Source organism: Phalacrocorax carbo, chromosome Z (assembly GCF_963921805.1).
Source record: "Phalacrocorax carbo chromosome Z, bPhaCar2.1, whole genome shotgun sequence".
Taxonomy (NCBI): domain Eukaryota; kingdom Metazoa; phylum Chordata; class Aves; order Suliformes; family Phalacrocoracidae; genus Phalacrocorax; species Phalacrocorax carbo.
This window is the reverse complement of record NC_087548.1, coordinates 22,129,280-22,153,740: the sequence shown is the minus strand read 5'-3', so window position 1 is coordinate 22,153,740 and position 24,461 is coordinate 22,129,280. Positions and strand designations below refer to the sequence as shown.

The following is a 24,461-nucleotide window of genomic DNA, read 5'->3' as shown; positions in this document are numbered from 1 at the left end:
GCCAGGTTTAAAAAAATACTTCTAGAGAAATATGTGGCAGAATTCTCATCTCCAGATCTCTCTTCTTCTTCACATGAAGAGGGCTGATGTCTTGAAAAGGCAAAGAGCATTGCAGGTGGGTATGCAGTGATATCAAGATAGAAGACAACCTATCTGTTGTGGCTAAATAATACACAGAAACCACAACTGCCAAGAAGGAAGAAGGGAAGAAACTGAAGAGCAAATAAAGATTCTTAGTTAATCAACTAAGAAGTTGATGAACTTGTAATCAACTGAATGTTATAGGAAGATCAAGTGGAGGGGTTCGACATTTGGACTCAAACAAGATTTTTCCCTTTAGATAAATATTCTGACCAGACTGCCTTTGTTATGGAGCAAGAGTATGAAAGTAAGAGTTCCCAAGGTTTCACTGATACCACCCAGAAAATTAAAAACTGTCAAACCTTGTTTGTACTGTTGTTGAAGAATATACTTTTTATTTAACCCTTCCATATGCACTGGGAAACGTATCAAGCAAACAACAGAATTAAATCAGAGAATAAAAATTAGTGCATTTCAGCACTTCAGAAACTGTTGATGATAAACATTTAATCATCAAACTAAAAGTTGGCAGATGGTCAGCCATGCAAATGACAAAACCATTCTTTTTTTGGTACTGTAAAACTAATAATACACACTGTTGCATACTGCCTACCATGAAACAGAAATAGAAGGGTTTTTTTCTATATTGAATGCAAATTTGATCAAGTAGTAAGTCATGCAGTGTCTACTAACACATCACAAGACTTGCCAATCATATATTCATCTATTACTTAAGGGAAAAATAGAGGTATTTTTGAATCTCAAGATTTATTATCCTTCTTCTCAATACTCATAATACCAGTTTCTGACATTTTGTGCTCAGAATTTATTCCTTTTTTTTTTTGCTTCTTGGGAGTTACACTTTGCAATATTTTCTGAAGTTGATAGTATTCTGAAAAATAGCACATGGTATTACATCATGGTAATTTAAAATTGGAACAAGCCACAAGTAGATGATAATTATTTTAGACTTTATAAGAGTTCAGCTTACTTTGATTTCCCTTCTCTGAACTTTTCTATACTGAAAAATCTAATAATTTTTATAAAGGTTTTAATGATAAAATTCTTGAGAAGATTTGGCACACAGCCTGCATATATAAGGAAACTCACATAAATAATATAGTTGAGATATGTTTCCTCATTCTTTTCAAAAAGAAAATGTTTGGAAGGGGCTTCACCTGGCACAGAAAGATAAAAACAGTAAGATGCTGAAAAATTGGGTCACAACCCCATGAAGACCTGGGACATATACTTAACGGTAAGTTCTTGGATCACACCAGAACCAAGGACACCATTAACTTAGCAAAAATAAGTGTGCTCAAGTGACCTGCTAGACTAGAGCCAATATTTTTTGCCTCTTACAGGATGGAGTTCCTTAGGTGAGGATTTAACAGTAAATTCAAATAAAAAGGCTAAAATTTGCATCCTAACACAACTACAATTTCTACAACAATTTATTTCTACTTTTCAGTCCCAGATGGAGATTAAAAAAGGCAAGGTGTCCAGTGTTTTTACTGCCTATGTCTGCAGTGGAGGATTTGTAATTCACAGGCTTCCTACCCTCCCCCTCCAGCCCCTCAAAAAAACCCCATTTGCTTTCCAAAACAAGAAGCTACCACAAATATACTGCCAAAGACCCTCCATAGCCATATATCCTAGGTTCCACAGCAGCTGAGTGAACCTGAGTAAATGGCAGCAGTTTCCCAGAGCTGCATGGGGACATGAGGGCTTGCAGCTTTCGGAAGCTTCCCCTGCCATGGGTACAATCTGGCAGCCAGAGGCTCAGTGCCAGCCCCATGGGTGACCACAGTGCCATTTGGGCTCTGATATGTTGTGTCCTATAGGGTCCAGCCACCAGACACCTGGGCCTGCACATCAGAGTATGCTAAGGTTCAATCCAGGTAGATTTTCTCTACCATACTGACCACAAAATCCTGAAAATCTCCATCTTAAGACTTGAGGAGTATACAAGCTGGGTCTGGAAACCCCACTCTCTGCAGTCCCAGGCTGGAGGAAGTTGCAAGGATATATGCTCTGTAAGTGCAGCAGTCTCTGCTCCTGCGCTGTTCAGGTGGAGAGGTTGTTTTGAATTTCTCTGAAGACTTCTATATGCTAAATTAGGGCTGTCCAGCAATACAGAGGAACTGAAACAGCAGTATATGAGATACCTTTTCTGTGCTCTGGTCCCCATATCTGGATGCATTCTGAGGACACGTCTTGTAGACTGGGTAGACATAAATATTAATCGGATGTAATGATCAGGCAGCAAAGAACTAATTATTTTATCCTCCGCTGAAAAGTTTGAGCAGGCTGAAGTTGAACTGCTAGGAATTAAAGACTCAGTAGGTGCATTTCCTCATATTCTAATTTATTACTGCAGTAACGGAAAGACACAAAAGGGGATACTTCCTGTACATGAAATTTATCTTGTATATGTACCCTTTTTTCTCTATGTCATACTCCCTCTTTTTGCTTATACTTATAGGTGAAGTTTCATTTTTTGCATTGTTGACACCACACAAGTTTAAAGGAAATCCAGTCTGAATTTTTTTGCCAATTCCAAACTTCAGTTTTATTTCGAGCAAAGTGCTGGACAAATTTCAGCTGATATAGAATTTTCATTTAGCTCCAGAACCAATATTACATGTACTTTGGGCATGACAACACATCTCCCTACTGCCTTCGTTATTTTATATAAAGATCCAGATAATGTGGTTCTGTTGTCTGGTTATGTGAGGACGAAAAAAAAAATGAGAATGCTGAAGGGGTTTGGGGGCTATGATTTCTCTGTTTCTTCAGAGGTGTCTCTTGAAGGCCTCCCAAATAAAAGGTTTGTAAATGGTGTGACAAACTTATCTCTTTGTAGTCCACCTGGACACATACAAGTCCTCAGTGCTTCCAATGCCCTTCAGTGACACAGCGATGGGATATTGTATGCACAATATATATTTATTTGCTTGTTCATGGGATTTGACCGAAATCTGGAAATCTGACAAGTACTAACACACTGCTAACAGTAGTCTGCCACAGTAAATCACAGTGTCGGGCTGCATGAGCTGTTGGTTAACATCCCACCTGATTAAATTCTTAGGTATATAAAGATGTTCCACTCTGACCAGTATGAAGAGCAGTAAATTTGTTTAGGAGTGAAAAAATCATGTTCTCAACCCTGTGGCACTGAGTCTGTTCATCTGTTTGCTGTTCAGCATTGGGCCACTCTCTTGGAAACACACCATTATGCATACACTTTCATCGCAGCAGGCTCTTCAACTTCCACCTCACAAACCCAAAGCCACCTACTGTCTAGTCAAAAAATGTTTACACATTTCCACTTAACAAAATGTTTCCAGTAGAAAAGACCCACCAATAAACTTGTTAATCTATGCAGGAGATGTGTTTGAATCTTCCATGTGTCACATGGATGCACTAACCCCATGGCTATTGATTATTTGTGAAGGGAGGGAGTTCTTCCATTTTCTGCTCAGGAAATGGAGTGCCTCTCTCAGGAAAGAAATGTAACATTGACAGCCTGGACATGGCTTTTCACTGCAGTCTGTATCTGGTTGCCTGCCCATCTGTAAAGCAGCAGGGCACACCATGGTCACAGCTTTCAGGGTCACAGGAAAAGCATGTCTCACATCTCAGCTTGAGAACACCAACAGGCCTATGGACATGCATTTTTAATGTTCACTGAAATCCCCCTGTGAGCTGACTAATTCTATGTGTTAGGTGGGGTTTTCAAAAAAGTTCAAGGAAGAAGTTGCAGGCATCACAAAGGAAACCAATGGCAAACACAGGGATAAAATACCTCACATCCCCACGTCCAAGTCTGAAGTTCAGTCTCTGACTTATTTCCCCTTGGCATGCAATGCATCTGCATTTTGGCAAGGTAAATTTTAGCTTTACTTATGCATGGAGAGAACTGATAGGTAACAAATAGTTCAGCACAGGTACCTGATAGGATGAACTCAAAACTTACTGATTTGATTTGCAGCAACAGTTGGGCTGTGCCTGTCTTGTTTTGAACCACCACTAGCACTGGTGATTTTTTTCCCCTTTCTGATCCCAAATAAATACAGAAAACAAAGAAAAAGCCAGGAAAAGAAAACCAAACTCTTTTTACAGCCTCCTCAGTTTTCCACTACAGCTGACAGCCCTGACCAGTGCAGATTTCCTGACTTCAGGCTCAGAGTGAGTGTAAAGACAACGAAAATGTCTGTGTGGTGGGTGTTTTGCACAAAACTTGTGTGACTGTGCTAAAATGTGTCATAACTAACACCTGTTTTCTTCCTTGGGATCAACACCAGATGGACTGTAGGTTCCACTGAGCAAAGGCAATTTATCTCCTTGTTAATCCCCTGTGTAGCAAATCAACTCTTGAACTTTTACACCCTGAGAAAAAAACTGAGAGAGAAGGAAATGCCTCGTTAGGCCTCATTAAACTTTTGCTGCCAGGCATTGTAAGATCATGGATGATGAGGACCCCTTCACTTTTCATGGAGTTGAGTATTTTATTCTTTCTGCACTGCCTGTCTGAGGACTGGTGCAAACGTTACCCATGCGGAGTTTGTCTGATGTCTACAACAAAAGCAAGTGTTTGCTTTTACTTTCAGACAAGTTTTTCACCCTTTTTCTTACCCATATTCTTGTAAAGAGAACAATTTTATTCTTGGTCACTGTTTGCCCAAACTGCTTCACCTGTGCTTTTTTGTTTCTAGCTCATAGCTCATATGGAGGTGACAAGATCTGAGCGCTGATCCAGGTTGGAGCTATCTCTTGATTTATTATTTTTAACTTCTAGCTATCAATTCTTCATTCTGAACTACTTGAAAGATACAGATTCCTTCTCTGTCTTTTCACTCCTTTATCTAGCAGGGCTTTTCACAGTCCTTCAAAAATACGTTTCTTTTACTCTTTGAATAACAAGGAGCTACAAACAAGTACTGAAATATACATTCAATTAAAATATTAAATAAACCTTTATTAAAGCAAATAGAAGAAAACATTGAGGTGATCTCGTCACAATCTATAAGATTTACCACCAGGAGAAGAAACTTTCTAAAAGGAGAAGACCTATTGGCACCTAACAGTAGAAAATGTAGTTAGACGTACTAAGGCTTAATGCCTATTTTTAAATATGACTGTAATCAATAAATTTAAAAAAAATCCTGCCAATCTACCATCCTTGAAATTAGCAGTGGATGACTTTTCAAATGTTGTGGTTTGACACAGGATTTAGGTGAGGAAGGGACCAGAAGTGTTTTCTCTCTGCAGCATCAATTACTAATGAATTCATCAATAGTTATTATTCTCACTTTGGTGCCTCCTGTCTAAAACACACTATTTTTCTTTGGATAAATAAAAATTTGAACAACATGTTCCTCAGTTTTCAGCCTGTCTAAATAATGCAACTTTGCCAATCTCTGTGCTGTTACTTACAGGCTTGTTTAAGATCTTTTACTAGGACTTCTGTGTTTCAGGATATTTCAGAGGTGCTGAAGTTCACCAATAGCTTATTCAATTGACTTTGATCTAAACAGTTATTTATCGCCTACTGCTGTAAAATAGGAAGGAAGAGTACTTGCCCATTTTTGGAAGGTATACCCTTTCTGCTCTCATTGTCTACATTCTGGATTTATGAATCTTGGTATGTAATCCTTAAAATAAGCATCCTCTATTGAGAAGTCCAAACAATTATTTGAGAGACAAGTGGAAAGAATTTGAAGAAGGGGGAATATCTGGCAGGAGTGATTTACTAGGAAAGACTAAAATACTTAAAGACAGTCAACAAAGAAGAGGATGAGCCCTCCTTCCTGTTGGAGGGAGACCTGTGGGCAGGAAGCTATCCAAATAGGTACAGTTTTAAACAAAAATGAAAGGGCCTCACAGATCACCACATCAATTTCCTTGTTTTAATAAACTGAGACCAGCAACTTGAACAGTTTTGGAAGGGTCATGCTGGAGGTCAGAGAAACAGCACCTATACCAAATGCTGGCATGCATCTCTGTGGATATAACACATCTAATCATGTTAGGCTCTGTTGCTCCATATTTTGCGTATTTTCCTGTTTAAGACCACAGTTAAATACACTGTGCATTGAAGCAATCCACAGTAATGCTAACGACAGACTCCAGAGCTGCAATGTTTATTTCTAAAAACAATGAAGATGGTAATTTTCTATTATTTCAACTGCAAGTCTAATCAGAATTAGCCTGATTACTTTCAACTTCTCTCCCTTCTCCTCCTCCTCCTCTCCACTCACAGTGATTCACTTCTGATCACGCAACAGAAAAAAACCTGCAGACTTCACTAGGAGAGAACCTTTGTTTGCTTGATGAAAATGTGTGTTTTATTAAAATACATTGTGCTCAGCGTTCAGTACTGGTAGGTGATCACTATTAAGCAACGGCAAAATTGCATCCACAGAACATTTAGAAGAACATACAATTGCTATAGAGCTTTTTTGAAAAACTCTTGAAAATAATAGGTTAGGAATATCATAGCCGTGCAGAGTATACTGGCCATGGTGTAAGAAGCATCTAGCAAATATTGGTTCTTCAAAAACCAATTTCAGGGCAAACAAGCTGGAAAATCAAAGTGAAGGAGGTACAAAGACAGAAAGAACAGCAAACAAATTTTTGAAAATATTATTCAAATCTGGGAACAAAGAATAAAACAAGAATGGGACCAATGTAGAGAGGACAGAGCCAGGCTCTTTCCAGTGGTGCCCAGTGACAGGACAAGAGGCAATGGGCACAAACTGAAACACAGGAGGTTTCCTCTGAACATCAGGAAACCCTTCTTTAGTGTGAGGGTTATGGAGCACTGGCACAGGTTGTCCAGAGAGGTTGTGGAGTTTCCATCCTTGAAGATCTTTAAAAGCTGTCTGGACATAGTCCTGGGCAACCTGCTGTAAGTAGCCGTGCTTGAGCAGGGGGGATTGGATCAGACAGCCTCCAAAGCTCCCTTCCAGCCTCCATCATTCTGTGATTCTGTGATTCTGAGATTCTGAGGCAAAGATGCTGCAGCAGAATGAACAGCCTGAAAGTAATGCAAGATTTCTGCTGTATATTTTTTGTTTATGTTCACTATCCCAGTCTGTGAGCAAAGTTTTCCCTTACAAAATGTTAGTTTGGGATAATTTTTATACTATGTGTTGACATGAAGAACATTGCTTAGCTATATAGAATGAGCAATAGTAGTTTTAGTTTACTATACAGAATAGGCTGTATATTAAGATCATGCTAATATTTGAGATTGCAGTGTTTGTTTTACTCAACTAACAGCTAACAATTTTTATTTAGAATGAGATCCTACATACTCAGCTATTCACACGTCATTTTGGGAACATGAAGCATATTGATCCAAGTGTTGCATCTATTTATATCTGTCTATGCAGTATGGTCCTGCAAAGATCTGATTTTCCTATGTGCTCTTTAATCCATTTTAGCTCAATTCTTCTTCCTCCTCCCATTTTTTTCTTCCAAAGGGTTTCTGTTCAATACGCAGCAGAGTTTATCTATCAATGCAAAATACCTTCTGTGCACAGAAAAGGTTTCTTTCAACTCCCCCAAATTGCATCCAGAGATGCAGAACCCTCCTGAAATGTCCGCAAGCAGTTTGGCATACTTAGGCAATCTAGTAGGCAAACTATTTTGCCACTAGAGAAGTAATTGCTTGCATGTTGTCCTCTTTCTTTCACTTCTACACCCTTTTTATTAACAGAGATCACTGACTCAGCCTATCAATCTCCAGTTTTCCCATTTATTTTTAAAATAAATCACTAGTTCATTTTCCTCCTTCCATTTCACCACTAAAAAAGGAAACGCATGAAACAAAATTCCCTTTCCTCTTGATCTCGTCTTCTAACCAGTCTCTCTTAGTGATTGACTGTGCTTTTTCCTAAAATTCATTATGACTTTCCTCAACCCTGGTGATCTTCTCTCTGCTCAATTTCTTTGTGTTTTCACTCTGAGGACTCCTCCAATCTGAATCCCACTCAATACTGATTAGCCAAAGGATAAAGAGAATAAGACTGCTGGACTGCCCTTTTCTCTTGCCATTGTGGGCCCTGCTGTCCCCTGCACCCACAGGGACCCATTGACACAAGAATCAGATGCTCAGTAAGTTCTGCAACAAAAGTCTTGGGCAACCATAGCCATGATTTTGATAACGCAAATATTAGGGTCATCTTTTACTGTTTTAGTTTTTACAATAAAGATTACTTTTTAAGAGAGACATTTCAGCAAAACAAGTATTTAAAGCTGGCTTTGCTAGAAACGGAATCTGTGATTAGCTTCAAAGAAATGAAGGGTAAGAGGAAAAGGTACAGGTGCAACATGCCAGTGGTTATTCCACCCTCTGGCTTCCTCATTTATTCTTTTTCAGATTCTTTAACTTAGGCTTTGCCATTGCCAAAGCAGCATTTTTCTTTCCTGAATATTTTACTTTCTCCAGCTGTGTTTATAGGCTTTCTAGTACTTTTACCAAGTATAAATTGAGGCACCTCAGACATTATTGTGAATTGATTAATCAGGTTTACAACCCAGACAGCAAAAAAATAAGCTTAATTTGATTTGTGTCTGGCTTAATCTATGTCTGCACTATGTCATTTTTTATTTCCTTCTCTACTTCTTGTGCTGCTGATGTCTCTGCCTGGTAAAGCGTTTATAACTGCATAGTTATGTTTTGTTTGCCTTTTGTTAATATGTTGATAGCCAAAGCAGAACTCTACATTGTTGGCTTTAATAGTGAACAACACAGGCTCTTACATCTGACTGTTATCTGAGCTCCAGAGTCAGACTTTATTTGAAAAGAATCCTGCAGTCACTCAGCCTCAGTTTTCCTAATTCTCCATATGTGTTCCCTCTGTATGCTGCACATTTCCCTTGAGATTGTTGAATAAAATTTCAAAAATATTGCTGAATTTCTAAGCAAGATTTTAAATATATAGAAAATAATATTTTTTCATTTAAGGAAAAACCATGTTAATCTCTCTGTCTTTATTACGTCTGCCCTTTTTAGGAGATTTCTGATTTATTTTAGGCAGTGTGACATTTCACGTCTTGTTTCATCTTTCCTTTTTTGTCAAGTACCAAGAGGCTTTTTCTCCTTAAACTAAGGAGTTCTGCAAGATTCTGAATATCTTAGGGTACAGGGTGCCCTGAAACCACAGAATGCTCAAAACATATTGTCAATTATAATTTAACTAGGAGCAAAAAAGTTGTGGGTTTTTTTTTTGTTTGGGTTTTTTTGTTTGGTTTTTTTTTGTTTGTTTGTTTTGTTTTTTTTTTTTTAAAAAAAAGGAAAAGGAGAATGTACTCCATGATGTCTTGGCAGGGGGAGGTGGAGTGCAAGCCTTGAAGTGATTGTAGAATGAAAGCTGATCTGTGCTGAGTAAAACTAGCATATAAAGACCATGGCAATGTAACCCATGACTGCCTCATGCATGACTTCTGCAAATTACATTTTAAAGAAGTGTAAGCTCTGAACTAAATTATACCTGCTGGCAGATAGGCCAGGATCAAATCTCCTTTTTCACTGTATCATACCAAGAGAGTATACAAATCCTGCAAAAGCTCCGTAAAGGAGTGTTTGTTCAGAAGCTTTTCAGAGGGCCTCTTTGATGTAGACTTCCAAGAGTAAGCCAAAGCTCCTCAGAAATGCATGAAGCTTTGAAAATTGGATAAATTGGGGTAAGGAGATTGCCTTTGGAGTCTTTTGTGTGTATTTCAGTTTCATGCTTCTCTTCCAAATTGCAGAGCATCTAATATCTTTTTTGGTGAAAAAAAATGCAGTTTTCATCTTTTATGTAGCTTTGATTCTAGGTTTTGGTATTTAGGACAGCTCTCAAAGTATACATTGCTGTCTGTACTGAAAGTTGTAGCTCTTAAAGAACAAGCAAGAAACAGGAAGACACAGCATGGATCACATTTCCTAAAAATGTAGGTATGCCTGTCTGTCATCATTAACAGCAATATAAATGATCCCTAAAACAGTAAGAAGGGAACTTCTTCATTTTCCTATGGCTCAGAAAATATTTCCCATCAATGTCAGTTTTCACTTTGCTTACAGGTTTCACATACTGTATTTATTAATTTCATTAAATGGATTTCTAGTAGCAGTGCACTCTTTTTATAGGCATACCATGAACAGTTAGAGTATTTTCAGCAAAATATTTCCGTTGAAATAAGATAATTAATTCAAGCCAAATTTCTTTACATATATATATGTTGATTTACAAGTTTTTGACAGAATGACTTCTTCAAATGAATTTCTGAATATTTCAGGAAGGGAGTCTGTTTTCAGATTTTGAAATCTAAGATAAAGGGTTATATTTTTAACAGTCTTTGATCTGTAGCAAGAGTTTCAAGGACTGCCCTGCTTAACAATCAAGTGTACTGGTCTTAATATCTGGAGACTCTGCATATAAGATTTTGAATTTTCTGATTTTTCTAACTATGATAGCCATTATGAGAGCTCAGCATGACTAGAAAAGTGTCTGCTCTCTGCTCTAAGAGAAGAATCAGTAAATGAGAACAGGGACTTGTTACGTACCCTGGATTTGACTGAAAAGTCTTCCAATTCTCTTTACATTACTGAAAGTGGAAATTGCATTAAAATATTTGGAAAAGTAGAGGTACCAGTTTGATTCCTACTGCCTACCTTGATTTTTACATAAAAATATTGAATATTGAGATTAGATTAGTAACAAAGAATATCTCTTTCTTTGCACTCTTTCCCTTCCTCCTGAACTTCAGTTACATTTGGCTTAAATGAATTGTTAAATAGTACACAAAAGCAGCTTCAGAAAGCATCAGTGATTAGTATGATCATATACATTCGTCTCTTACTGCAGCACATTTTTCTAAAACATACTTTAGTGTGCAAGAAGCAATAGTTTCCCCAAGAAGATCCTGCATGGGAAATCAGACCACACAATGGTGTCTCCTGGTTATAAAATCTGAGCTATATTTTAAAGGAATCTCTCAAATAGATAGTGCTAATAAGATATACCAAATAAGGTTTTGCAAGCTGCTTTCTGAGCATAAGGCTTTGGAAAGCTGTCAAACACTTGAAAACGTAGAAATAAATATACTCCTTCATAATTTTTAGGCACTTCTCAGATTCTTAAGTAATAAAAAACATGTGCCATCGTATGTGTTCAAACTGTGCCAAGTATCATATCAGGCAATGGCAGAACATATTCCGGCCAATAATTGGGCCAGTCATATGCAGTTATTTCGAATGAGTTGACAGAATGTAAATTCATTTGAAAAAACTATCATCCACACTATTAATTCCTTGAATTGCTGCAATATGAGAAATTCACCACATAACTTTCACACCTGGTCATCCTCTCTCAGGTTCTTCCTTCTGTCAGGAGAGCTGCAATGCAATTGACACTAGATATCTTATCCAAAATACCTGTGGATATTCACCCCAATTTAAAAAATTGATTCAGTCTTATCTGTTTTCTATAAATGTTCTACTGAGTCAGTTGACTGGCAGAAACATTTGCAAAAGCTAGTGGTTTAAGTGAACACTGGAGACAATTTGCAAGAGAATTTTGATTTTAGAATCACTTAAAATTGGTTTTTCACCATATATTCTATACCGGTCCATACAGTGAACAGAAAAAAAATGTGATGAATTCCAAGCAAGGTTGAGGATTTCAGTATTAATTACTTGCTGCAAATTGCTTAAGACTATTTACAGAATTTATTCAATAAAAAAAAATAAATCTTGGAACAATTACAAGATGATAGGTTTAATGACTGGGTGTATGTAAGTTCCCAAAGCTGTGTACTACCATAAGTTATGTCCTATCATAAGTTCCTACAGAATCTTTCCTGGTTATTGAATCAAGTTACATTTAATGGGATTACAATTAAATATTTTTTATGAACTGGCAACTCTACCTGTGATTTTATCTTGATTTGTCATTGAGGGGATCAAAGGGCAGCTGCTGCTGTTGTGTGTGAGCAGAGGACATGGCCTGGAATAGAAAATAGAAGTGGGACAAAATAGAGGCTTATTATGATCTCCTCCACAGACACAGCAGCTTAACAATACTGTAATTCTGGTTTTTTCTGCCACTGTAAGGACTCAGATTCTTTAATTTAGGCCAAAATTTACTCCACTTTGGTGAGTCGAAGCTTGTTTTGTTTGGATTTTTACTGATTCAAACATGACAAAAAATTTAAGCTGGAGTCCCTGTCCCTGCAGGTTTCCTCATTTTTTCACTAACACTTTTCACCTCTTTATCCCTCTTCTTTCTGGTAATTCTTATTTTTTTCCCTCTTTTCACATTTTCACCTCCTTTGCACAAGCTTTGCGCAAGCCCTGAGATGAGCCTGGGCTGTGGCATTGAACCACTGAGAGAATGTTTTGGCATGTTGGAAGAGCTTTCCCAGCAGCTAGCAGCATGAACTAGTAGCCATTGCCCTACAGAGCTCCTTTCACCGTATGAAGCACACATGACAAGAGCATTGGTGGTGGTGTTTCCATGCTGGGACAGGTAAAATTTTAAAGACCTTTTCTCCCCTCAGAGTCATGGAAATGCAGTTTAGACAGGTCAGTCTTTAATCCAGTCTCCTGTGCCTAGCAAGCACAGAACCTCTCAAAAGAGCAGTGGTATCTTCTGCGCATTATGCAATATTTTTCAGGCATACCTGAGTCAAATTGAGAAGGGGACTTCTACCTTCTCCTGTACTGTAAAAATCAGATTCTACTTATGCTCTTCTCCAATAAACTTATTTTTGTACCAGTTATACAATGAAGGTGAAATTGAATTTTAGTAATTTATCAAAAGCAGAGTTTGTATTTTGCTTTTGTCCCTGGATGTGGGCAGGCGGGAAGGGATCCAGAGAAAGGCCACCAGGATGATCAAAGGACTGGGAAGCCTGCCATATGAGGATAGGCTGGGAGAGCTGGGTTTGTTCGGCCTTGAGAAAAGGAGGCTTAGAGGGGATCTAATCACCATGTACCAGTACTTAAGGGGTAGCTACAAAGAAGATGGAGAGTCCCTTTTTACAAGGAGTCCCATGGAGAGGACAAGGAGGAATGGACACAAGTTGCTCTTGGGGAGATTCCGACTGGACACCAGAGGGAAATTTTTCACAGTGAGGACAGTCACCATTGGAATAATCTCCCCAGGGAAGTGGTTGACTCAGCCACGTTGGACACCTTTAAGTTTCGGCTGGACAGGGTGCTGGGCCATCTTGTCTAGGCTGTGCTCTTCCTAGAAAGGTTGGACTAGATGATCCCTGAGGTCCCTTCCAACCTGTGATTCTGTGATTCTGTGACTGTCACAATATTGGGGGATGCCATACAAATAAATTCCAAATCAGATATTTAATTTTATAAAAGCTGAAATGTAATCTAGACAGGCAACTGTCCTCTGCATAGTAATGGACAGATAGATGAAAAATCTTTAAACCACCATGGGATGCTGATAAAAGAGTTCACTAATGATTGTACTATGAAATCAAGAACATTGCATATAGTTGTTACCTACCTAATTTATGTAGTTAAAGACCACACAATGTTGCTGATACTGCCAAACAAATCAAACAAATCCTATTGCTCTTAATCACACAGTTCATTAATAAGAGGCCTATTATTTCATTCTCCTTCTAAATGTTAACCTTAATTTCAACAACCATCATAAAAGATTGTGCTGTGTTTGAGGTTTCATTACATTTGTCATGTTTTATTTATATTAAGTGAAATTCTGGGCAACAATATCTACACTTCACAGTGAACTTCTAATACAAAGCTTTTGTATTAGTCTTTATTCTTTGAATACCTGTTCAAACGCTGGAGGGTCAGTTCAAGCTATGTTACTTCTCTGATGTTTCTGGCCCCTTCAGAGAGGACGTCTTCTACTTGCTGAACTCATTAGCAGGCAAACAACCCAAGTGTGTCCCTTCTCTTTCTCCATTGCTTGACACCCGTTATATTTTGAGAAGTTACCTGCTTCAGCTTCCATTGCAACTTCCTATCTCTTCCTTCCCATGATGTTGTGGTTCAGCCCCAGTCAAGAACTAAGCACCACGCAGCCGCTCACTCACTCCCCCCACCCCAGTGGGATGGGAGAGAGAACTGGAAGGGACAAAGTAAGAAAACTCATGGGTTGAGATAAGAACAGTTTAATAATTACAATAGAAGAGTAATAATACCAACAACAATAATAATTAGGGTGCACTGCGCACCAGTGTCCACTAAAGCTTTATACTCCTGTGGGGCTGATGTCCCAGGCCATCTAACCCACACAGTCCAGTAAACCCGGTTATCCATTTCCTCCACCTGGCTGGAGGCATTACAGAAGATGGTAGCTAAGGTGCCACTCGGTATTTCCTCCATAAAAAACCTCTCAGAGGGGGAGGTATAACTGCTAATCGTCTCCATGAGGTGGTACCCGAAGTACAGTAATGGCTTCCGCGCAAGACGCAAATAACCGATAAAGCTCAAGGACAGTGTTTTAGTAACAAATCTCCTAGGCAAAACAGCTCTAATCACTGCAGAGCACAGCAAACTACAAAAACCAACACAAGAACTTTAACATGTACTTCAAAATCAGGACGGTGTACATCTAATAAACTAACACTGAGAACAGATGAATCAATGCTGTGACCAGTAACTGTTATTATCTCAAACCCTTCATGCCCCTCACTGGGTGCCAAAAAGGGCTGTTGTAGTTCAACCCCAGTCAAGAACTAAGCACCACGCAGCCACTCACTCACTCCCCCCACCCCCGTGGGCTGGGGGAGAGAATTGGAAGGGACAAAGTAAGAAAACTCATGGGTTGAGATAAGAACAGTGTAACAATTAAAATAAAAGAGTAATAATAACAATAACAACAACAACAATAATAATAGCAATAATAGTAGTAATAGCAATAACAACAGCAACAACAACAATAATAATAAGATAATGAAAAGGCAAATAACTAGAGAGAGAGAGGTGAAATCTTGGGAAGAGGGGAAAAACCCCAAACAACAAGTGATGCAACTGCTCACCACCCGTCGACCAACGTCGCTGGTCCCCGAGCTGCGATCTCTGCTTCCCCTGGCCAACTCCCCCCAGTTAATATACTGCGCATGACGTCATATGATTTGGAATATCCCTTTGGCCAGTTTGGATCAGCTGTCTTGGCTGTGCCCCCTCCCCTCCCAGTTTCTTGTGCACCCGGAGGAGCATGGGAGGCTGCAAAAGTCCTTGACTAGTACAAGCACTACCCAGCAACAACTAAAACATTGGTGTGTTATCAACATTATTCTCATACTAAGTCCAAAGCACAGCACTATGCAAGCTACCGTGAAGAAAGTTAACTCTATCCCAGCTAAAACCATGACAGTATCCACCCCTATTCCATACCATTTACGTCATGCTCAGGTCCCATACTATCCAATACAACCTCAAACCACCACCACCCCCCGCCATCCTTTGATAAAATACACAGATACCATTTAGCATGCCCTTAGTCTATGGGCCACCCCTGTAGAGGGGCAGCAAATGTCTACAAATTGTCCAATGAGCTCCATCTATCGTAAGAGTCTTTCAGGGCCAGGGAGATGTCGTGTGTGGTGCTGGATTGTTGCATGCTGAAGTCAGTCCTTGATCCATCACCGCTGCACCGTCAGTCCTTGATCCGTCACTGCTGTACTTTCAGTCCTTGATCCATCACCGCTGTACTTCGCTTGCTTCAATGTAAGTTCATTTTTCATTAATTTTAGAGATTCCTACTATGACACATAACAACCATAGTAATGATTACAAAAAAACATTATGTAGCAATTAACAGCATATCATTCAGTTCATTGGCTCTTTTAACACAAAATTAAATCCTCCTGAGGCACACATCGGACTCCTCCATCCTCCCACATCACCCACCAAGTGCACCCAGATCCTTGAGCAAAAGCAACTCCACAAATGTGTTTGCCTTTGCCTGAGGCAGGAAGAACCCAGACTGTTTTCCCCAGCATATTTTTCACCTGCACTACAGGGACTTTAGCCCGTTTCACAGTACGTAAGGGCTCTGATTTGGCAGGGCCAGCTTGATTGGCAGATCCCCTAGTGTTGACTAACCAGGTGGCTCTTGCTAAATGTGTATCCCAGTGTCTAAATGTCCCACCCCCCATTGCTCTCAGTGTTGTCTTTAACAGTTCATTGTATCGTTCGATTTTCCTGGAGGCTGGTGGATGAGAGGGGATGTGATACAGCCACTCAATGCCATGCTCTCTGGCCCAGGTGTCTACGAGGCTGTTTCGGAAATGAGTCCCATTATCTGACTCAATTCTCTCTGGGGTGCCATGTCGCCACAGGACTTGTTTTTCGAGACCCAGGATAGTGTTCCGGGCGGTGACATGGGGGGCGGGATATGTTTCTAGCCAGCTGGTGGTTGCTTCTACCATTGTAAGTACATGGTGTTTGCCTTGGCGGGTCTGTGGGAGTGTGATATAGTCAATTTGCCAGGCCTGCCCATGTTTATATTTCAGCCATCGTCCCCCATACCACAGAGGCTTTACCCACTTTGCTTGCTTGATTGCAGCACATGTTTCACATTTGTGGATAACCTGTGCAATAACATCCATGGTCAAGTCCACCCCTCGATCATGAGCCCACCTGTATGTTGCATCTCTCCCTTGATGGCCTGAGGTGTCATGGGCCCACCGAGCTAGAAATAATTCACCCTTATGCTGCCAGTCCAGATCCACCTCAGTCACTTCAGTCTTGGCAGCCTGATCCACCTGCTGGTTGTTTTTGTGTTCTTCAGTGGCCCGACTCTTGGGGACATGATCATCCACATGACGTACCTTTACAACCAGGTTCTCTACCCGGGCAGCAATAGCTTGCCACAATGCGGCAGCCCAGATGGGTTTGCCTCTGCGCTGCCAGTTGCTTTGCTTCCACTGCTGCAGCCACCCACACAGGGCATTTGCCACCATCCAGGAGTCAGTATAGAGATAGAGCACTGGCCACTTTTCCCGTTCAGCGATGTCTAAGGCCAGCTGGATGGCCTTTACCTCTGCAAATTGACTCGATTTACCTTCTCCTTCAGCAGTTTCTGTGACTTGTCGTACAGGACTCCATACAGCAGCCTTCCATCTCCGGTGCTTTCCCACAAGACAACAGGACCCATCAGTGAACAGGGCGTATTGCTTTTCGTTTTTTGGCAGTTCATTATACAGTGGGTTTTCTTCAGTGCATGTCACCTCCTCCTCTGGTGATATTCTGAAATCTTTGCCTTCTGGCCAGTCCGTGATCAATTCCAAGATTCCTGGGCGACTGGGGTTTCCTACTCGAGCCCGCTGGGTGATCAGCGCGACCCATTTTTTCCACATAGCATCAGTTGCATGGCGTGTAGAGGGGACCCTCCCTTTGAACATCCAGCCCAGCACCGGCAGTCGGGGTGCCAGGAGCAACAGTGCTTCAGTACCAATCACTTCTGAAGCAGCTCGAACCCCTTCATATGCTGCCAATATCTCTTTTTCAGTTGGAGTATAGTGGGCTTCGGACCCTCTGTATCGCCGACTCCAAAACCCTAGGGGTCGACCCCGGGTCTCCCCTGGTGCCTTCTGCCAGAGGTTCCAGGTAGGGCCATTCTCCCCAGCTGCGGTGTAGAGCACATTTTTTACATCTTGTCCTGCCCAGACTGGCCCAAGGGCTACTGCATGAACTATCTCCTGTTTAATTTGTTCAAAGGCTCGCTGTTGCTCAGGGCCCCATTTGAAATCTTTCTTCCTCCAGGTCACTTGATAGAGAGGTCTTACCATCAGACTGTAATTTGGAATATGCATTCTCCAAAAACCCAGAATGCCTAAAAAGGCTTGTGTTTCCTTTTTGCTAGTTGGTGGAGACATGGCTGCTATTTTGTTGACCACATCCATTGGAATCTGACGACGACCATCTTGCCATTTGATTCCTAAGAACTGGATCTCCTGTGCTGGTCCCTTCACCTTACTTTGTTTTATGGCAAAACCAGCCCTCAGAAGGATTTGGACTATTTTCTTCCCTTTCTCAAAAACTTCTTCTGCTGTGTTGCCCCACACAATGATGTCATCAATGTATTGTAAGTGTTTTGGAGCTCCTCCCTGTTCCAGTACAGTCTGAATCAGTCCATGGCAAATGGCAGGGCTGTGTTTCCACCCCTGGGGCAGTCGATTCCAGGTGTACTGGATGCCCCTCCAAGTGAAAGCAAACTGTGGCCTGCACTCTGCTGCCAGAGGGATGGAGAAGAATGCATTAGCAATATCAATTGTGGCATACCACTTGGCTGCCTTTGACTCCAGTTCGGATTGAAGTTCTAGCATGTCTGGCACAGCAGCACTCAGTGGCAGAGTGACTTCATTCAGGCCACGATAGTCTACTGTTAATCTCCACTCTCCATTAGACTGCCGCACTGGCCATATGGGACTGTTAAAGGGTGAGCAGGTCTTACTGATGACTCCTTGGCTCTCCAGTTGACGAATGAGCTCATGGATGGGAATCAGGGAGTCTTGGTTGGTGCGATATTGCCGACGGTGCACTGTTGCTGTGGCAATCGGCACCTGTTGTTCTTTGACCCTCAGCAACCCCACAGCAGAAGGGTCCTTCGAGAGACTGGGCAAGGTAGACAGCTGTTTAATTCTCTCTGTCTCCAAGGCAGCTACACCAAAAGCCCACTTGTACCCTTTGGGGTCCTTGAAATACCCTCTCCTGAGATAGTCTATGCCAAGGATACACGGAGCCTCTGGGCCAGTCACAATGGGGTGCTTTTGCCATCCATTCCCAGTTATGCTCACTTTGGCCTCCAATACAGTTAGCACTTGGGATCCCCCTGTCACTCCAGGAACACTGATGGGTTCTGCCCCTCTATAGCTTGATGGCATTATGGTGCACTGCGCACCAGTGTCCACTAAAGCTTTATACTCCTGTGGGGCTGATGTCCCAGGCCATCTAACCCACACAGTCCAGTAAACCCGGTTATCCATTTCCTCCACCTGGCTGGAGGCATTACAGAAGATGGTAGCTAAGGTGCCACTCGGTATTTCCTCCATAAAAAACCTCTCAGAGGGGGAGGTATAACTGCTAATCGTCTCCATGAGGTGGTACCCGAAGTACAGTAATGGCTTCCGCGCAAGACGCAAATAACCGATAAAGCTCAAGGACAGTGTTTTAGTAACAAATCTCCTAGGCAAAACAGCTCTAATCACTGCAGAGCACAGCAAACTACAAAAACCAACACAAGAACTTTAACATGTACTTCAAAATCAGGACGGTGTACATCTAATAAACTAACACTGAGAACAGATGAATCAATGCTGTGACCAGTAACTGTTATTATCTCAAACCCTTCATGCCCCTCACTGGGTGCCAAAAAGGGCTGTTGTAGTTCAACCCCAGTCAAGAACTAAGCACCACGCAGCCACTCACTCACTCCCCCCACCCCCGTGGGCTGGGGGAGAGAATTGGAAGGGACAAAGTAAGAAAACTCATGGGTTGAGATAAGAACAGTGTAACAATTAAAATAAAAGAGTAATAATAACAATAACAACAACAACAATAATAATAGCAATAATAGTAGTAATAGCAATAACAACAGCAACAACAACAATAATAATAAGATAATGAAAAGGCAAATAACTAGAGAGAGAGAGGTGAAATCTTGGGAAGAGGGGAAAAACCCCAAACAACAAGTGATGCAACTGCTCACCACCCGTCGACCAACGTCGCTGGTCCCCGAGCTGCGATCTCTGCTTCCCCTGGCCAACTCCCCCCGGTTAATATACTGCGCATGACGTCATATGATTTGGAATATCCCTTTGGCCAGTTTGGATCAGCTGTCTTGGCTGTGCCCCCTCCCCTCCCAGTTTCTTGTGCACCCGGAGGAGCATGGGAGGCTGCAAAAGTCCTTGACTAGTACAAGCACTACCCAGCAACAACTAAAACATTGGTGTGTTATCAACATTATTCTCATACTAAGTCCAAAGCACAGCACTATGCAAGCTACCGTGAAGAAAGTTAACTCTATCCCAGCTAAAACCATGACACATGACAAATAAAACTGAAGCCTGATTTGAATTATCAAATCAAATGATAACTGCACACACTTTTCTTTTATAGTTTGAAATCATTCCTTTAAATATACTGGCAGAAAAAATAATCTAGTACACTGAGATCTTACAGCTCTTGTACGGTGTCTGAAGAATCACATCCTTTTGGCATGATTGTCTTTTGCACAGAGACACAAGAGAGTGAAAAGTGTTCTACGCTGAGTTATTATCTCTATCTTCTTCAGCCCTTTGTTTTCTAACCTTACTCGTTTTTCATTCTTATTATGAGGGTCTTATGCCAGTACACCAACAAGTCTGATCATGGGATTTGGGGTTATGTGGAACTGTGAAGCCAAGGTCTGCAGCTCTTCTAAATCCCTGAGAAAAATAAATGGCTTAAAGGAGGAGCAGCAAGAAACTTACATTATTGATTAGGAAACCCAAATGCCTCCATCCATGCATTCAATCATGGAAGTTCATGGTCTGTATTTGCATCCTGCTTTCACCTAGTTTCCATTACTCATTTATTTCTAGACTCTGCTCAGAATCCATTTCTAATGAAGACTGCAGGTCTTCACATGGTAACATATTAAAAGACTAAACAATGTGGCATTTCTTAGGTATAGTTTAGCAAAACTGTAGTTGGTTAAAACAAAGAAAAAGAATAAATTTAGTCCTGATAAAATAAAAACATATGACATAGCCCAAAAATCGTTTCTCTGGTGCTCAACATCTTACTTAAAAGACAATGGTTAGGTTTAGTCTGGGAAAACACTGGTAAGGAACTCAGAACATAATATATGGTGGAGTTAAATCCCTTTCATTATTTTTTCTTTCTTGTTAGAAATCAGATTTTATCTCTAAAACCTCTTTCTGATCTTTACTGTTAGAAAGTAGTTAAATGTAGAGGAATTATTCATCATTTTGCATGTGCTTGTCGGTACTAAAGTAAACAAAAAAGCCAATAATTTGAAATGAGGTAGTTTTCAAGAACAATGTTAATTTAGTTTTCAGTAAGAACTGTGAGAAATAAATGCCAAAAGGATAAACTCTCGGAAAAACAGCCCTCACGGAAGCCTGTTCACTCTGCTGCTTTAGGGAAACCTTTATCTTACTTGTACATTTTAATACCCTGTGAATGCTCCATTCCGCTCTTTTTAGCTCTCCCAGAAGGAAGATAAATTGAAGCTGCAGAAGCCATGTGATGGATATTTGACAATACCTTATACAGGTTCATTTGTATCTGACATGCTTCACAGAAAAAGGTGACATTACAGGAAATACCCTGCTTTGTTCTACTCCAGATGAAACTGTGCAAAATGAAGCAAGAAAGTGAATGGAACTAGAATAAATTTACATCAGTCACACAAAATAGAAGTGAGGTGCCTTACCAGGTGGGTCTCTTTTCCACCCCTAAGTGGTAGATTGACTTGATGCAGTGATTGCCAACTGCATTTCAGTTCTGCAGGCTTCACACCCTCAGAAACAAAAAAGAAAGGAAAAAAGTTAGTGTTAGCAAGAGCAGAAACCTAACCTAAGATATTTATCCAGCTACTTCTGTGTTTATTTTGAAATTCAGTTGAATATGGATCAGAGTTGTTAAAATAGAGATGTCTCACAGGCCAGAAGCCTGACTGTGAATATCTAGGAACGTTGGGACCTGCATTTGGGTTTCCAAGCCAGCCACTTTCCTGATATACCGCATTAAATTTCCAAACTCTTTATGAGGTTGGTGAGGCCAAATATGGATTCCCCTTCTCAGAAATATCAGATACTGGCTAAATCTAGCAAAATAAAATTATTTAGAATTTCATTGTTCAGACTGCTTGGGGAAGGTAAAGAGAGTAAGAAATCATGGAGAAAAAAACACTTCAGACCAAAGATGTTGGAAGAGTTGTCGTGATGATGGGAAATTATATCCAGATGAATATGAAACATTTAAAATGAAAGAACCTCTTTTTTATATGGAAAAAGACTGAGATACGTTGTTCTATTTCTTAAAAAAATACTTAATCCAAAACTCTCACCAGATTGACCCAATTTTACAAATTATTTCAACCCTTCCAGAACAATTGTTCTTTTAATTTACTATATAAAATTATGACTGTCAGTTCTCATAATGACCCTTTGCCATGATGATACATTAAGTCTATTCAAGATCTGTCAGTGTGGTCATCTGTGTCTTGTTAATGTGTCTATGCCATTTTATATATTAAAAAGCATACTTTGATTACAATGTTATTTAATCTAAAAGTGACTTAGGATTTGGAGAAATGTCCATTTTGTTTGCTTTGTGTTTGTTTGACTTGGCCTTTTGCTATTTTTCTTTCTAATGTCTACCAGAAAATGGTCAAATTCACCTGTAAAAGTACAGGGACTCCAGACTACTACTATGGCAGTGCATCTCACAGGATTTATATCTGTGAGTTCCTAAGACATTTTCCCATACCCCATTTTAATTGAGACAAAGATCAGTAAATTGTTTTGCTGTAGTGAGCTTCATTTTGCTGATCGTACACCAGTACCACTTCCTTTAGCTGAATTGCTCTTGATTTATGCATGAACACACCTGATTCATACCCTGTGGACCACAACAGCCATTAGATTAAAGTACTTACAGGACAAATTTATAGGGAATAATTAAAATATATTTTCTGACAGTGAGTAGATGGAGTACCGCATTTACTGGTGGCAAGTACTGAATGCCAGGGACCTCTGCATTACTTCCATTAATATTGCACACACCTCAGTTTAGTGTATTGCATGGTTACAAGTCATCAAGAGCCATGGGAGGATGAAGCGAAACAATACTAAAGAGAAGCTGTCCTCAGCAAGAAGTAACATAGAGTTGTTGATAACAGTATGGGAACTCTTAACTAGAAGTGCCCATTTTTAGCTCAAACCAAGGTAAATGCAATACTCTGGGAAAGAAGACCTGGCCTGGACAGCTAAGAGGCAATGTAATCGACGTGAAAGTGGGTGGTACAGAGAGAAACTGAGAACATGATGCCAGGATCCTCTGTTTAGGCAAAATTAATGCAGGCCTTCTTTCTTTAGCTTCTCTGACATTTTCTTCTTGATTTAATAGCTTTTTGTTGCAAAGAGGATGCAGCAAGCCTCCATCGGCATTGTCTGAGCACAGGGTCCCCAGGAGGCTGTCCCCTGGGGGAACACAGCCACATTGGCCCTTCACAAAGAGCAAGAAACACTAACGGCAAGGCTGAGAAACACAGGACTGGAAGGGTGAGGGAGATCACCTTCTTGGACCTGTCCTGGTGACATGCTTTTGAGGCCAGCAGAGGCTAAGGGTACTTGCTGCAGATCAGGAAGGAAAGGACTGTATTTACAGTACATTCAGAGATCATGTCCCTTTGAATTTCCAATTTCAAGTCTGATCAAGAAAATCAAAGTTGTAATTTCATAATATGCTGGCATCATGAAAGCTGCGTTTCCTCAGATCTGCTTTTTCCTGTCCCAGTGTGATCCTCTGCTTCTGCATTAAACCAGCCTGGCTGATTTAGGGATGTGCAATAAACCAGACTGCTGAAGTGACCTTCTTTCTCCCTCCGTCCTTTTCTGTATTTTTGGAGAGTGAGTATTATTGTATAATTTTTTTATCTGCTTCAGTTGACGGCACAGGTCCAAATGCAGTGCAATATCTGTTCTGACTTAAACCTGTTGAATTCTGTCCATTTCAGTAGGAAGCTAACAGCCTAACGCTCCTGACTTTCAAAACATTGGGGGGGGGTGGGGTGGGTGGGGTGGGGGGGGGGGTGTCCAAATCCTGCTACTTTGTTAAAGTACTGCAAGGTCATAGTGTTACAATGTTATTGCACATGCTGCAAGGCAAAAAAATTCAACTTTCAGCCTAGATCCACTGGTACATGCTATTAGAAATGTGTTTGCAGCATGAGATACACTCCGCAGCAATGACATTATTTTCAGGTATTTGGTTATACTTACGCTACTAATTAAGCTATACCATTATTTATTTATGAACTTTATTATTGATGGGTAGTTTCCTATACATTGACAACAAACTGTTCAAAAAAAAAAATCTACTGAAAGAAGCTAGGTGAGAAATACTTTTCACATCTGATGGTACTATTTGCAGTTTCCAACATTATCCTGATTTATTTTGAATCATCAAGGTTTTCTGAAGGTTTTAAAAGGCAAGTGTGATTGAATGGTGTCTAGGCAATCTGGTAGGATGTGCCTGACAGTTTCAAATCCCTGTTTTACTAATGAGGGCATCTGACTTTGCAGGGGGACACCTGGCTACCAAATAATCATGCAGATTTTCCTTATGAGAACTGTTTCAATTCATCTAGGGAATTAAA

At 40.4% G+C, this 24,461-nt stretch overlaps 1 long non-coding RNA gene across 1 annotated transcript; it reads right to left on the bottom strand.

Moving 5' to 3' along the window:
* Nucleotides 1–14,219: 14,219 nt before the first annotated feature.
* LOC135310446 (uncharacterized) lies at nucleotides 14,220–23,254 on the bottom strand. Its single transcript, XR_010370508.1, has 2 exons — nucleotides 21,513–23,254; nucleotides 14,220–15,828 (listed from the first exon to the last, which is right to left on the bottom strand). It is a non-coding gene; the product is annotated as an uncharacterized LOC135310446 (long non-coding RNA).
* Between the last annotated feature and the right edge of the window lie 1,207 nt (nucleotides 23,255–24,461).